This window comes from Arachis ipaensis, chromosome B09 (assembly GCF_000816755.2).
Source record: "Arachis ipaensis cultivar K30076 chromosome B09, Araip1.1, whole genome shotgun sequence".
NCBI lineage: Eukaryota > Viridiplantae > Streptophyta > Magnoliopsida > Fabales > Fabaceae > Arachis > Arachis ipaensis.
The window spans coordinates 49,811,820-49,829,268 of record NC_029793.2 but is presented as its reverse complement, the minus strand read 5'-3'; the positions used below and the strand labels follow the sequence as shown (position 1 = coordinate 49,829,268).

The 17,449-nt window shown below is 37.2% G+C and overlaps 1 long non-coding RNA gene across 1 annotated transcript in view; it reads right to left on the bottom strand.

The window, feature by feature from the left end:
* Positions 1 to 13,994, bottom strand: part of LOC110267161 — an 18,808-nt gene extending 4,814 nt beyond the window's left edge. The window contains exons 1-2 of the long non-coding RNA XR_002354520.1: positions 13,627 to 13,994; positions 12,435 to 12,440 (exon numbers count right to left, since the gene is read on the bottom strand). This is a non-coding gene — a long non-coding RNA (uncharacterized LOC110267161). The remainder of the gene's footprint in view (positions 1 to 12,434; positions 12,441 to 13,626) is intronic.

Genomic DNA, 17,449 nt, shown 5'->3' with positions numbered 1-17,449 from the left:
GGGTGATCAATGCCGAGGGTAAAACTATTTTGGACTTTTCCTCAACTTTTGATCTTCTCATTGCAAATACATGTTTTAAAAAGAGAGACGAACATCTTATAACCTATAAGAGTGGTATGACAAGCTCTCAAATCGACTTCTTCTTGTTGAGGAGAGTCGACCGGAAATTTTGCACTAACTGTAAAATTATCCCGGGAGAGTTTGACAACACAACATAGAGTGCTCGTCATGGATTTTCATGTTGAGCAAAAGTTGAGGAAAAGACATCATACGAAGAACCCAAGGACGAGGTGGTGGCGGATGAAAGGTGAGGAACAAAGACGCTTCCTAAGACGGGTAGGAGAAGAGGCAAAGTGGGATGGGAATGGAAGTGCGGAAGAGATGTGGAGGGAGATGGCAGAAGTTATTAGAAGAACAGCAAAAGAAAGTTTTGGTGAATCTAAAGGAATAGGCCAAGAGACAAGGAGTCCTGGTGGTGGAATGCGAGTATACAAGAAAAGATAAAGATAAAAAGGGAATGCTTTAAAGAGTGGTCTTTATGCCGCAATGCAGATAACTGGGAAAAATATAAGGCGGCTAAGAAAGAGACAAAAGTGGCTGTAAGTGAAGCAAGAACAAGAGCATATGAGGGTCTCTACCAGTCTTTGGGCACGAAAGAAGGAGAAAAAGGTATATATAGAATCACAAAGAGCCGGGAAAGAAGAACGAGAGATTTGGATCAGGTTAAGTGCATAAAGGATAAGGATGGAGAGGTGTTGGCTCAAGAGGAGAAGATTAATGAAAGGTGGAAGAGCTACTTCTACGAGTTATTTAATGAGGGATAGAAGACTCTTCCAAGCCTTGGTCAATTATGCACAAGGGAAGAAGATCAAAACTTTGACTACTATCGAAGGATTCGAGACTTCGAGGTAAAAGAGGCTCTAAAGCAAACATCCAGTCAGGAGGGTGGATGAGATGGAAGATGGACAAAGGGCGAAAGGCAGAGGAAGACCTAAGAAGACCATCCATGAAGTGGTCAAACGAGATCTACATGTAAACGATCTCTCTGGAGATATGATACATGACAGAGCACAATGGCGTTGTTTGATTCATGTAGCCGACCACACTTAGTGGGACAAGGCTTTGTTGTTGTTGTATATCCAATCCTAATTAAATAAAAGCTTCCATTAAAATCTAAAAGTATCTTTTTTGTTTATTTTGTTTTTAAATTTAAATCAGATTTCCTTGTTGATTATGTGCGGGAGTGTAGGGACCACTTGCTCGATGCGCTCCCGACGCTAAACACTGGTGATCTGGTATTTAGTGCCACCTGTCTAGAGAGCTTGCACCCAATTCGAAGGCCCCGACGCTAAACACCGGATTGTAGCGTTTAGCGCCACCTATCCCGAAGAGAAGGGTGAGTTTTAGGGTGCCGGTGCTAAACGCCGGTGATGTGGCATTTAGCGCCGAGGTGGCAGAAGGGAATTTGAAGATTTTTTTTATCAGATGTAAATTTTTCTGCTTTCTTCCTTCTTCATTCTTGCCACTTCTTTTGTCAAATGCTACATGAAATCAACAAAAAAAAATACAACATAACTCAAAATAGCATATACTAGGATATAATTCACCAAATTCTTCTAACAAATCAACAAATCACCATCTAAATCATATAGAAAAGACATTTATGATGCTCATGCATCAAAGAAGCCATTGGGCCTAAAGATATAAAAAATATTATGAAATAGGCTAACTATACAAACAAATACTTACAAACTTTAAGCTAGAAATTAAGTTTTAAAATTGTCAATCTTTACGAAATATTTACATCTTAAACCATTTAAAATTAGCCAAAAAGCTCAACAAAGCCTTTGAACCTCCATACTAAGACCAAATTCATCACAAAATACAGGCGATTCCGAAGTTCTGAGAAAAATCAACCACCTCCTCAGCCAAATGACTATCCCTGAAACTTCTCAAACTATGGAATCATCAAAAGCATCCCTTAACATCATGAATGAGGAGTCACACGACTCTAAGAAAAGCCTAGATTCACATAGAACTAACCCTATCATGACCACCTTTATTACAAAATGAAAAGGTCTCACTAGACTCTCATCATAACATTATCTCCATACAATAGCTCCTGACTTAGGATCTTTCTGTGAACAATTTGGTTTACCAGCTTGTAACAAACGAAAGACTAAATAATCTAACCACAAAAAACCATGGCATAACCCAAACCCAAACTGATGAAAGCAAAGAAAACATTATAGGCCTCCTCCTTGACAGAGAAAGGGCAAAGAAAAGGAACCTCACAAAAACTAGATTATCTGTTTTAATTGTAAAAAAACTGGGTCATATCAGTAAATACTATAGGCTTAAACAAAAGATCAATAATCTCAATCTTGATCCTCAGATAGAGGAACAAATTAATAACCTTTTAATAGAAAGTTCTGACAAAGAGTCAAATCATGAGTTCTCTGAGGACCTAAACAAAAAGATTATGATACTTCATCATCCGAAGAATACTATGATATCAACATCATTACAATTGAACAAGATCTTCTCTTCGAAGCTATTAATGCTATTTCTAACTCAGAGGAAAGAAAAAACTTTCTTTATAAACTCAAACAAACCTTAGAAAAGAAAAAAAAATTAAAGAATTGATCATTAAAAATAAATATGATATCAAACCAATTTTCAAAAAATTGGAAAAGTAGATTACTAAGCTAGTAATTGTTCAAGACCTCCAAAATGAGATTAATAATCTCAAAAAAGAGATTCACCAGATTAAACAACAACAACAACACCACTAGACTTGCTTATCCCACATTCTGGAATATGCATATGATAATACTGAGGAAGAACTTCAGGATGATCCAAATTTCCAAATTTCAACCAGTGATCAAATCGTCCAAATCTAAAAGGATGGCAAAAATGATGAGATAGCTGAAATTCTATGATTAATTAGTCAATTAATCATCCAGAAATTCTATATCAATATTCGGATTGTCATCCATGATTTTGTTCTTGAAACAATAGCACTGTTTGATACAGGAGCTGATTCAAATTGTATCTTGGAAGGTTTGATCCCTACAAAGTATTTTGAGAAAACCTCAAAATGTCTTAGTATAGCTAATGGTGAACGATTAAAAATAAATTATAAATTATCTAATGGGGTTATTAAAAATGGTTTTCTTCGGGTTAAAACCCCGTTCCTCCTTGTTAAGAATTTAAAAAATCAAGTTATCCTAGGGACACCTTTCATCAGAACACTTTTTCCTTTACTGATGTCCTATGATGGTATTCCCACATGTTTAGGAGGTGTCCTGATAACTTTTCAATTTATCACAAATCAATCTCTTATAATATAAAACCAACTAGATTAATTTCTTAAAAGAGGAAGTATCTTTCAAGACTTTGGAAGTCCAGTTACAATAACTAGGTACCCAACAAAAGATTAAAGCTTTGCTCAACCAAATTAAAACATCCATATGTTCCGACTTGTCACATGCTTTTTGGAATAGAAACAACGTATTGTGGACCTTTCTTATGAAAAAGATGTTAAGAAATGTCAAATCCCTACAAAAGCAAAACCTATTCAAATGAATGGGAAACTCCTCCAGTATTGCCAAAAGAAAATCATCAATCTTTTAAACAAAAAGCTTATCAGACCCAATAAGAATCCTTGTTCATTGATAAATCTACATTTCGTGGTATTTATTTGCTCTAATTGGGTGGATTTTATCAACTTTTCCTACACTTATTCAATGAAATAGCTTGGTTTTGTAAATTCTCCATAAATTGTGCTCAAAAGTGAAAACATGCTTTTTAGCCCCTTAATTGCTAAATTTTATTTACTTTAATTTCATTTGATGCCTTGATGTGTTTGTTAAGTGATTTCTAGTTTACAAGGCTAATATGGATTGAAGAGGTGAGGAAAAAGCATGCCAAAGTGGAGAAATTGGTGCACGAAATTGTGATCTCAGGCAACGGCGCCAAAAACTCTGTACGCACGTCTTAATAAATCGTTTTTCATTCACAACTTCGATATAACTAACCAGCAAGTGCACTGGGTCGTCCAAGTAATAAAACCTTACGTGAGTAAGGGTCGATCCCACGGAGATTGTTGGTATGAAGCAAGCTATGGTCATCTTGTAAATCTCAGTCAGGCGGATGATAATTGATTATGGAGTTTTTGAGTGCTCTTGATGTTCCACCCTTAATTGTCCCATGTTGGAACTTAATTCTCCTAGGGAGGTGTTGATTTGCTCCCAATAGTTTTGTGGAGGAAAATGCATTTGAGGCATCTCCGGGAACTCATGGTGATGAGCTTCATGCGTCTCTTGAGCTCCATGAATGGGCTCTCTTGTTTGCTCCATCATTTTCTTAGTGATGGGCTTCTCCTCCTCAATGGGAATGTCTCCTTCTATGTCAATCCCAGCCGAATTGCATAGATGGCAAATGAGGTGAGGAAAAGCTAACCTTGCCATAGTGGAGGACTTGTCAGCCACCTTGTAGAGTTCTTGAGGTATAATCTCATGAACCTCCACCTCTTCTCCAATCATGATGCTATGGATCATGATGGCCCGGTCTATAGTAACTTCAGATCGGTTGCTAGTGGGAATGATTGAGCGTTGAATGAACTCCAACCATCCTCTAGCTACAGGCTTAAGGTCCAGTCTTCTCAGTTGAACCAGTTTGCCTTTTGAGTCAATCTTCCATTGAGCTCCTTCCACACATATGTCTATGAGGACTTGGTCCAACCTTTGATCAAAGTTGACTCTCCTTGTGTAGGGGCGTGCGTTCTCTTCCATCATTGGCAAGTTGAACGCCAACCTTACATTTTCTGGACTAAAATCTAAGTAATTCCCTCGAACCATGGTGAGATAATTCTTTGGATTCGGGTTCTTACTTTGATCATGGTTCTTAGTGATCCATACATTGGCATAGAACTCTTGAACCATTAGGATGCCGACTTGTTGGATGGGGTTTGTTAGAACTTCCCAACCTCTTCTTTGGATTTCATGTTGGATCTCCGGATACTCATTTCTCTTGAGCTTGAAAGGGACCTCGGGGATCACCTTCTTCTTGGCCACAACATCATAGAAGTGGTCTTGATGAGCTTTGGAGATGAATCTTTCCATCTCCCATGACTCGGAGGTGGAAGCCTTTGCTTCCCTTCCCCTCTTTTAGAGGTTTAGGTGCCATCAATGGTAATGGAAAAACAAAAAGCTTATGCTTTTACCACACCAAACTTAGAATATTGCTCGCCCTCGAGCAAGAGAAGAAAGAATAGATGAAGAATAATAAGAAAATATGGAGGAGAGGAGGGAGAGGTGTATTCGGCCAAGAAGGGGAAGAGAGGGTTGTGTTGTGTGAAAATGAAGAGGAATGAAGGGCTTTATATAGGGAAGGGAGGGGGGGTAAAGTTCGGCCATAAGGGTGGGTTTTGGATGGGAAATTGATTTTGAATTTTGAAGGTAGGTGGAGTTTATGAGGTAGGTTTATGGGGAAGAGTGGATGATGTGAGTGGTGATAGGGAAGAGAGATTGAGGTGATTGGTGAAGAGTTTTGGGGAAGAGTGGTTATTGGGAAGAGAGGATGAACATTGAGAAAAGGGAAGAGAGTGAGTGGTGGTAGGTGGGGATCCTGTGGGGTCCACAGATGCTGAGATGATCCTGTGGGGTCCACAGATCCTGAGGTGTCAAGGAATTGCATCCCTGCACCCATTAGGCATGTAAAATGCCTTTGCATGCAATTCTAGCGTTTAAACGCCGAATTGATGCTTATTCTAAGCGTTCAACGCCCAGATGCAGCATATTTCTGGCGTTGAACGCCAACCAGATGCTTGTTTCTAGCGTTCAGCGCCAGCTCTTCTTCACTGTGCATTTCTGGCGTCTGAACGCCAGGATGCTGCTTGTTTCTGGCGTTCAATGCCAGAAACATGCTCTGTTCTGGCGTTGAACGCCAGACAGATGCTTGATGAGTATTTTGGTGAAAAATAAATTTCTTCCAAAACACACAAATCTAACCGGCAAGTGTACCGGGTCGTATCAAGTAATAAAAACTCACGGGAGTGAGGTCGATCCCACAAGGATTGAAGGATTGAGCAATTTTAGCTTAGTGGTTAATTTAGTCAAGCGAATCAAGATTTGGTTGAGTGTTTTGTGATTTGCAAAAATTAAATTGCATGGAAGTAAAGAGAACAGGGAATTAAATTGCTGAATCTTAAAGAGCAAGAAATTAAATAGCAGAAACTTAAAATGCAAGAAATGTAAATAGCGGAATCTTAAAATGCAAGAAATGTAAACGACTGGAATTGTAAAGGGAATTGGGGCTTGGATTTAAACAAGGAAAAGTTAAATTGTATTAAACAGAAGAGTAAAAGGGAATTGGGATTGAATCGGATCCGAAACAGAAAAGTAAATGAACATATAAAGCAGTAAACAGAGAATTGAAATGGGAAATCAGATCTCAGGACCCAGAGACTAGAAAGCCAAGTCTAGATCTCAATGCCTTCCTAGATCCAACAAGAAATTGTAATTGAAATTCAAAGAAAGTGGATGAAGAGCAATGAACAGAAATTGAAATCCAATCAAACAATAAATAAAGCAGTGAGATCCAAGGTTGAGATTGAAACAGAATTTCTTCAATTCTCCAACCCAAAATCCAAGACAATTGCAATTGAAATTGAAAGCAATAAAGTGGAGAGGAAGAGAAGTGAATTCTCCTTCCCCAAGACAAAGAAATTAAAGATCACTCAATATCCAAAGCTCTCCGAAAACTATTATGAAAACTCCAAAAGAAAGCTCTTCGAAGAACTTGAATTCTATCCTATTTATACACTTTCTTCCAATGATCTTCAAGCCTTGAGTTGGGCCTTTTCTCTTGGTGGAATTGGGTTGAAAGAGGCCTTGGCTGATTGTTCTTGAAGTTTGGAGAAGAACCAAAGTGAACCAATTGAACCGGGTTTGAGTTTTTCAAAAGTTGGACCAAAAGTTTGAGCAACAGTTAGGGGTCTAACTTTTGCTCCAACTTTTCATATCAGCTAACCCCACTTTGCTGATATGAACGTTGGTGCCAACGTTAGGGGTCTAACTTTGGCCCTAACGTTGGCCTTACCTTGTGTACTTGTGGCGCCAACGTTAGCCACCAAGTTAGGGGGCTAACGTTGGGGCTAACTTTTCAACCAAAAGTTTGTGCAAAAGTTTGATGCTAACTTTAGGTCCAGCTTTTTGCTTCCTGGTTCAATTTCACTTATTCCATTGTCTTCTCTTTACTCCTAGCTATTCCTTCTTACTTCAACCTTTCTCCAAGCTTTCTTCACCTATAATTAATCAACCAAACTCATCAAAGCTATGCTCATAATCATGAGATATTCATTCTATCATAATATGCAACAATTTTAGCATAAAACCTCATGAAATGGCATGAATTTATACATGGTTGATTCAATCAAGGGAAACATGAAAATCTACTCAATTAGCTTGCTTATGGTTCAAGAAAGTGCATAATTCTAATGAAAACAAAAGGAAACGACTGGTTAAAATAGGCTAGGATGACTTGTCATCAATGCTCCTTACTGGCGTTTAAACGCCAGTGAGATCCTCCTCCAGAGTGTGATTTTTCTTCTGCTGTTTTTGATTCTGTTTTCAATTTTTATATTTATTTTGTGACTCCACATGATCATGAACCTAATAAAACATGAAAAACAATGAAAATAAAAATTAGATAAATAAAAATTGGGTTGCCTCCCAACAAGCACTTCTTTAATGTCAATAGCTTGACAGTGGGCTCTCATGGAGCCTCACAGATGTTCAGAGCATTGTTGAGACTCCCCAACACCAAATTTAGAGTTTGGATATGGGAGTTTAATACCAAACTTAGAGTTTGATTGTGGCCTCCCAACATCAAACTTAGAGTTTAACTGTGGGGGCTCTGGTTGACTCTGTTTTGAGAGAAGCTTACTGTGCCTCTTTTCCATGTTTACAGAAGGATGACCTTGAGTTTTAAACACAAGGGAGTCCTCATTCAATTGAAGGACTAGTTCGCCTCTGTCAACATCAATTACAGCTCTTGCTGTGGCTAGGAAGGGTCTTCTAAGGTTGATGGATTCATCCTCATCCTTCCCAGTATCTAGGACTATGAAATCAGCAGGGATGTAAAGGCCTTCAACCTTTACTAACACGTCCTCTACTTGTCCATAAGCCTGTTTTCTTGAATTGTCTGCCATCTCTAATGAGATTTTAGTAGCTTGCACCCCAAAGATTCCCAGATTCTCTATTACAGAGAGGGGCATGAGGTTTATCCCTGAACCAAGGTCACACAGAGCCTTTTCAAAGATTATGGTGCCTATGGTACAAGGTATTAAGAACTTTCCAGGATCCTGTTTCTTATGAGGCAATGTCAGTTGATCCAGATCACTTAGTTCATTGGTGAACAAGGGAGGTTCATCTTCCCAAGTTTCAATACCAAATAATTTGGCATTCAGCTTCACGATTGCACCAAGGTACCTGGTAACTTGCTCCTTAGTAACATCCTCATTCTCTTCAGAAGAGAAATACTCATCAGAGCTCATGAATGGCGTAAGGAGGTTTAATGGAATCTCTATGGTCTCTAGATGAGCCTCAGATTCCTTTGGTTCCTCAGAGGGAAGCTCCTTATTGACCATTGGACGTCCCAGGAGGTCTTCCTCCTTGGGATTCACGTCCTCCTCCTCTTTTGTGGTTTCGGCCATGATGGTCATTTCAATGGCCTTGCACTCTCCTTTTGGATTTTCTTCTGTATTGCTTGGGAGAGTACTAGGAGGAGTTTTAGTGATCTTCTTACTCAGCTGGCCCACTTGTGCTTCCAAATTTCTAATGGAAGACCTTGTTTCATTCATGAAACTCACAGTGGCCTTAGATAGATCAGAGACTAAGTTTGCTAAATTAGAGGTATTTTGTTCAGAGTTCTCTGTCTATTTCTGAGTGGATGATGGAAAAGGTTTACTATTGTTAAACCTATTTCTTCCACCATTATTAAAGCCTTGTTGAGGCTTTTGTTGATCCTTCCATGAGAGATTTGGGTGATTTCTCCATGATGAGTTATAGGTGTTTCCATAAGGTTCACCTAAGTAATTTACCTTTGCTATTGCAGGGTTCTCAGGACATAGGCCTCTTCTTCAGAAGGCGCCTCTTGAGTACTGTTGGATGTAGCTTGCATTCCATTCAGACTCTGAGAAATCATATTGACTTGCTGAGTCAATATTTTATTCTGAGCCAATATGGCATTCAGAGTATCAATTTCAAGGATTCCCTTCTTCTGAGGCGTCCCATTACTCACAGGGTTCCTCTCAGAAGTGTACATGAACTGGTTATTAGCAACCATGTCAATGAGTTCTTGAGCTTCTGCAGGCGTTTTCTTTAAGTGAATGGATCCACCTGCAGAATAGGGATCCTTTTTACCACAGTATAGAGATCCTTGTGTGAGTAGAAGAAAAGAAGAGTAGAAGAAAAGAAGAAGAGAAAATCTGAACTCAGAGAGAGAGAGGGGGTTCGGATTTTTGGTGAGTGAGGAAGAGATGTTAGCAAATAAATAAATAAATAGAAGAAGATGGGAGGGGGAAGTTTTCGAAAAGAATTTTTGAAAAAGAGTTAGTGATTTTCGAAAATTAGGAATGAAATCAAATTAAAATTAAAAATTAAACAATTAATTAATTAGAAAGAATTTTTGAAAAAGAGGGAGGTATTTTCGAAAATTAGAGAGGGGTAGTTAGTTAGGTAGTTTTGAAAAGGATAAGAAACAAACAAAAAGTTAGTTAGTTAGTTGAAACAAATTTGAAAATCAATTTTGAAAAGATAAGAAGATAAGAAGTTAGAAAAGATATTTTAAAATCAAATTTTTGAAAAAGATATGATTTTGAAAAAGATAAGATAAAAAGATATTTTTGAAAAGATATGATTGAAATTAGTTTTGAAAAAAGATTTGATTTTTTTTAAAAACCACAATTAATGACTTGATTCACAAGAAATCACAAGATATGATTCTAGAACTTAAAGTTTGAATCTTTCTTAACAAGCAAGTAACAAACTTGAAATTTTTGAATCAAAACATTAATTGATGATGTGATTTTCGAAAATTATGATATAAGATTAAGAAAAGATTTTTGAAAAATATTTTTATAATTTTCGAAAATAAATAAAAAAATGAAAAAGATTTGATTTTTAAAAAAGATTTTGAAAAAGATAAGATTTTTAAATTGAAAATTTGATTTGACTCATAAAAACAACTAGATTTTTAAAATTTTTGAAAAAGTCAAATCTAATTTTTGAAATTTTGAGAGAGAAAAAGGGGAAGATATTTTTTTGATTTTTGAATTTTTAATGATGAAAGAGAAAAACATGAAAATGATGTAATGCATGAGAATTTTGGATCAAAACAATGAATGCATGCAAGAATGCTATGAATGTCAAGATGAACACCAAGAACACTTTGAAGATCAAGATGAACACCAAGAACTTATTTTTGAAAAATTTTTTAATGCAAAGAAAATATGCAAGACACCAAACTTAGAAATCTTTAATGCTTAGACACTAAGAATTCAAGAATGCCTATGAAAAACACCATACAACACAAAACAATATAATATGAAGATCAATCAAGAAGGTTTATCAAGAACAACTTGAAGATCATGAAGAACACTATGAATGCATGACTTTTCGAAAAATGCAGAGAATTTTTAGAAAAAATGCAATTGACACCAAACTTGAAATTGACTCAAGACTCAAACAAGAAACACAAAATATTTTTGAATTTTTTTATGATTTTGTGATTTTTTTGTATTTTTATTTTATATTTTTTTTCGAAAATTAGTGTGAAAAAGAAAAATAAGGATTCCAAAATTTTTAATATGAATTCCAGGAATCGTGTACTCTTAGTCTAAAGCTCCAATCTGAGGGTTAGGCATGGCTTACTAGCCAGCCAAGCTTTAGAAGATATTTATACTTTCCATGTATAGAGCAACTAAGTGTGTGAAGATCAACAAGCTCTTGGGATGATAAGTTGAAACCCTAGTCCAAAAGATTAGACATGGCTTACAGCCAGCCAGGATTCAACAAATCATCATGAAACACTAGAATTCATTCTTAAAAATTCTGAAGAAAAATATATTTTTGAAAACATTTATTTTAAAATTTTTTTTTTCGAAAACAAGGGAGAAATTTTTGAAAAAAATTTTTTTGAAAATATTTTTGAAAATAAAACAAAAAGAAAATTACCTAATCTGAGCAACAAGATGAACCGTCAGTTGTCCAAACTCAAACAATCCCCAGCAACGGCGCCAAAAACTTGGTGCACGAAATTGTGATCTCAGGCAACGGCGCCAAAAACTCTGTACGCACGTCTTAATAAATCGTTTTTCATTCACAACTTCGATACAACTAACCAGGAAGTGCACTGGGTCGTCCAAGTAATAAAACCTTACGTGAGTAAGGGTCGATCCCACGGAGATTGTTGGTATGAAGCAAGCTATGGTCATCTTGTAAATCTCAGTCAGGCGGATGATAATTGATTATGGAGTTTTCGAAAATAAATAATAAGTAGATAGAAAATAAAGATAGAAATACTTATGTATATTATTGGTGAGAATTTCAGATAAACGTATAGAGATGCTTTCGTCCCTCTGAACTTTTGCTTTCCTGCTGTCTTCATCCAATCAGTCCTACTCCTTTCTATGGCTGGCTTTATGTAAGGACATCACCATTGTCAATGGCTACTTTTCATCCTCTCAGGAAAATGGTCCTATGCGCTGTCACTGCATGGCTAATCATCTGGAGGCATCACCGCGGTCAATGGCTGCATCCTATCCTCTTGTGAAAATGGTCCAAATGCTCTGTCACAGCACGGCTAATCATCTGAGATTCTCGATCATACTGGAATAGGATTCACCCTCCTTTTGCGTCTGTCACTACGCCCAGTACTCACGAGTTTGAAGTTCGTCACAGTCATTCAATCCCTGAATCCTACTCGGAATACCACAGACAAGGTTTAGACTTTCCGGATTCTCATGAATGCCGCCATCAATCTAGCTTATACCACAAAGATTCTGATTAAGAGATCCAAGAGATATTCATTCAATCTAAGGTGGAACGGAAGTGGTTGTCAGGCACGCGTTCGTGGGGGAATGATGATGATTGTCACATTCATCACATTCATATTGAAGTACGAATGAATATCTTAGAAGCGGAATAAGTTGAATTGAATAGAAAAACAGTAGCACTTTGCATTAATCCTTGAGGAACAGTAGAGTTCCACACCTTAATCTATGGAGTGTAGAAACTCTACCGTTGAAAATATATAAGTGATGAAGGTTCAGGCATGGCCGAATGGCCAGCCCCCAAACGTGATCACAGGATCAAAAATACAATCCAGGATATCAAATACAATAGTAAAAAGTCCTATTTATACTAAACTAGTTACTAGGGTTTACAGAAGTAAGTAATTGATGCATGAATCCACTTCCGGGGCCCACTTGGTGTGTGCTTGGGCTGAGCTTGAAGTTTCCACGTGGAGAGGTCATTCTTGGAGTTGAACGTCAGTTTGTAACGTATTTCTGGCGTTCAACTCTGGCTTGTAACGTGTTTCTGGCGTTTAACTCCAGACAACAGCGTAGAACTGTCGTTCAACGCCCTTTTACGTCGTCTAAACTCGGCCAAAGCATGGACTATTATATATTGCTGGAAAGCCCTGGATGTCTACTTTCCAACGCAATTGGAAGCGTGCCATTTTGAGTTCTGTAGCTCCCGAGAATCCACTTTGAGTTCAGGGAGGTCAGAATCCAACAGCATCAGCAGTCCTTCTTCAACCTCTGAATCTGATTTTTGCTCAAGTCCCTCAATTTCAGCCAGAAAATACCTGAAATCATAGAAAAACACACAAACTCATAGTAAAGTCCAGAAATATGAATTTAACATAAAAACTAATGAAAACATCCCTAAAAGTAACTAGATTCTACTAAAAACATACTAAAAACAATGCCAAAAAGCGTATAAATTATCCGCTCAACAGAAATCATGAAGAAATGAAGTTTGGAGCATTTCAGCAAGTGTGCACACGCACAAGTATGCGTGCATATGCACAAGTGAGAGTCAGAAAGTGTGCGTGTGCACAACCTTATGTGTGTACGCACAAGTGGAAAAATAGACAGTGTGCATACGCACAGGTCCCAGCACGTGACCTCATTAATGCAATTCGCTGGCAGCGAATTTTAGGTCTCCAAAATCTAATCCAACTCATTTCTAAAGCTATTTCAACCTTAATCCAAGACGAGGCAAGGGCGGAGCACTTAGTTTTAGGTTTTTACATGTTTTTGTCTTAGGTTTCTAGAGGGAGAAGCTCCCCCTTCTCTCTAGAATTTAGGTTTTCTTAGCTAATTTCTCTTTAATTTTAGTCCTTAATTTTTGTTTTAGTGTAATTTCCTTTATGTTTTCATACTCTTTTGTCTTGATCTTCTTTATTTCTCTTGTTATTTCCTTTATTTTGTCACTTTTATGTTATGAACACTTTTGTTGACTTTAATTTTATTTAATGCAAATTTATGTTTCCATGTTATTATTGTTTTCTTTAGTTGTTATTGTTATTTTCTTGCACTTGGTAGCTTTAGACTTTATTTTGATTGCAATTTAATATGATTTTATTTTCATGTACACCAATTGTTTGATAAAAATGTTTGGCTTAGTTTTTGCTTAATTTTCCTCACTCTTGGCTTGGAATTGAGGACTTTGGTGACCCTTGAGTCATTGATGTCCATTCTTGATTGATATATTAGAGTAGTTAGTTGATTTGGTTTCCACTAACTCTAAGTCTTCCATTAATAGAGTTGAGTAGGACTTGTGGATTGAAATCAATTATTCCTAATTGACTTATCCTCAATGTTAGGTTTAACTAAGTAGGATTAACTCTTCATAATCATCATATATTTGTGGTCAATGGCTAGGATAGGTAACCATAGCTCTCAATCCATGCCAAGAAGTTTCTTAGCATTTGAATTTCCCTTTTCTTTGATTAATTGCTTTGAATTTAATTGTTTTCATTTAATTTCTTGCATATTTATTTACTTTCTTGCTATTTACATTTCTTGCCCCTTGCCATCAACCCCATTTTCCCATAGCCAATAATTGAGCATTTCATTTGCAACTCCTAGGAAAGACGACCTAGGACTTAAAACTCTCGGTTTATATTTGTTTTGGATTGTGACAATCTTTTGAATTTAAAATTTGATTAAGAGGATCCATTGCTGATTCGGACTATACTTGCAATGGAAGAAATTCTATCTTATCTAAATTCCGAATTGGCATAATTCTCTCTCTATCAAAATTTTGGCACAATTGCTGGGGAGTTGCAATGTGTGCTATTTGTTGGCTATTGTAAATATGTTGATATGTAAATATCTTGCTTGTTTTTGGTTGTTTGCTTGATTTTGTTAGTTGTTAAGAGTTTGTTTTAGTTTCTCTTAGTAGCTTTTGTTTTTATTTTCCCTTTGCTATATGAATTCTCACCCTTTTGGCTTGGAGTTTGGTTGTTATGATGTTGTAGGAAGTGAGAACCTCAATGATGGAATGCATCATGGATTGTTGGATCAATTGAGTGAGGAGCTATATGCTTCTAGGCAACCTTCTTGGCAAGAACCTCCTCCACATCCTTATAGCTACTATCCACCTCTTAATGCATACCAATACCAATCAAACCCTCAACACCATGATTAACCTTACTCACAAGCCACATCATACTATTACCAAATACCTCCACATGAGCCTAACCTTTACCCACCATACCATCAACCTTATGTATCTCATGACAACCTTATGAACCACACGTAGAACCACCACAATTCCAATACCACTACCCCATACCACCTCAATACTCTCATCAATATCAACCACCTTCCACATATGATAACCTTCTCCTACATGAAGAACTTTCTTTTTCCCAACAACCTTCAACGGAGGAAGCATTCCAATTCTTCCTTCAAGAGCAAGAAGAGTAACAAAAAAGGCAAGACAACATCATGGTTACCTTAGTCGGAGCCCTATCCCATTTAGTCTCACTACACTCTCCCAACAATTCAAGCACCTCCATGAATGAAAGTGAAGAACCAACTTTGATTGAAGCTTGTGGAGTGGAAGAGAGCTTGGAACTACAAGGGAAAGAAGAGGAAATGAAGCATGAGTTGTAAGTGGAGAAGGTTGAATTCAAGGAATTAGAAGAAGTGGTTGAAAGACTTGAAGAGGTGGAGATCATACAAGAAGCACTATCACCTCCTTCATTTAAGTGGGTAACATCTTTAATCTTGAGCTTCATTATTCCACTTGAATATGGTTTGATTGAAAATGATAGTCAACTTAGGAATATTTGTGGATTGGGAAATAAAAGAAAATTAGGTAGTGGTTGGAAGCATGATCCTAGGCTTATAGAAGTTGAATCTTTAAAATTTTGCTTGAATAGTTGGTGTAATTCTTAATTGGATGGATTATTTGTATGCTTGAGTGAGAACTTTGAATGCTTGCCACCCGGATGGAGTCACATGAGTCAACAAGAAGATCGGGTGCGCAAGATTTGGAATCCCGGAGGCCATTGGAGATACAAACATTGGTGGGGGTTCAAGGAAAAATTTAAGCACAAGCTACCACAGACAAGGCTCTCCCAATTGTCTAACTTAAAGACAATAAATAAAAGTGTTAGGTGGGAGACACCCCACCATGGTAACACCTTCCTAACCCTCTCTTTGTATATAGTTTCAATTCATTGCATTTTGTTTCTTGTAGATAGCTTATGTTTAGTTTAATTTCAAAGCTTAGTTAAGTTGAATTTTAGTTTGGATAATGTGGTTGTGCAATGTTGGATGTTTTGGGGTTAATACCCTTTTGTTGAGCTCAAGCTTGGTGCCTTAGAGCTCTAAAAAATTTTGGAGAAAACAAAGCATGTGCGTGCGCACACACCTGTGCATACGCACACATACCCCAATTTCGGCACTTATGTGCACGCACCCAGCTGAATCACTTATATGGTGATATAATGAGTGGTATCCCATGTATCCCTAACCCTTACCATGACTAAGCATTCTTCCAGGATGGCTATATCAACATGCTAGACCAGGTGTACTGGCAGTATGAGACCATCATGCCTGAGGAGCTTAAGAAAGAGGCTATAAGGCGTGAATATGCGTTCAGTGAGAAAGAGCAATATGATCTCAAAAGAGACTTAGAGAGGCTCGGTAGGGCTATGCCAAACTTGAAGGTTGTTGTTCATTACTGCCACTGAAATGACTTCGACTATGAAGTCTCCCTCCTGAGAATCTGTAAGGAGAACAGCAAAATAGCTATGCGTATAGGTAGATTAACCATCAAGAAAGCCTGTATGAAATGGGCAGAGGCAAACCAAGTAGAACTAATAGAAAATGATAAAGAAAAATTCATTCGTAATGAAGACTACCTATTAAACCTTGAGAACGATGACAACGACGATGAGTAGAATGTGTATGACCGTGATCCAAATAAATCTGCCTCCGCTAGCTATGACTCTGCACCACATTCTACTGTCTTCCAATCATGAATGCTATCTTTGGTGTTATTATTATTTCTTAGTTTATGTTATGAATACTACTCTTGATTTTACTATTTATGCTTAGTTTATGCTATTTTCTCGAATGCTTAGGTTATCTGTATGTGGTACTCCATCATGCTTGGTTTATGTGCCACTAATGCTTAGTTTATGTATATGTCTAAAGCAATAGTGTAAGTGTATTTGATGCTTATGTGTATGGACCTTGATGCCTATGTTTTCTTCATTTATCCATTGTAGCAATGTTGTTTAAGTAACGAATTCATATGCTTGAACTTCATGTGATCGATGATTACCAATAAATAACAGCCATTACAGATTGTCATATAGGTTGTGGATAGATCAACGGGATATTAGATTAATAATGATCGTCACCCATGGTCTGCACTATTTAACTGGCCGTTCCCGTGGACATGCATAGGGCCAAGAGTATCCGGCTTGCCACGATAATAACACAGATGATAACAAGCGATTATTATGTGGGTAACGGGATGTGGCCATTGAATTCTAAAAAGGGCATAGAACGTTTAAACCTGTTACACAAAGTGAATGAAAATGTTACAAGAGTAGTCAACATATGGTTCTGGTTCTGCTTAAAATATTCATCATCTTGTCATGATATGTTTAAAATTCGGTGACTTTATTCTTCAATAGGAGATATAAGGAATATAATATAAAATTATGCCAAGCTGATATCGTTAACAAATTCATAAACATGAGTCTAAAATTGTTTAGGTATAGCAACAGGATTTTCCAAAGTTACAAGAATACTGCCAAAAGCACATGTCATTCTAAACTAGTACTAAGCATAACAACTACTAACACAACCGGCGTGCCTAAGTTAAATGAAATGATAAAAAATATCAAA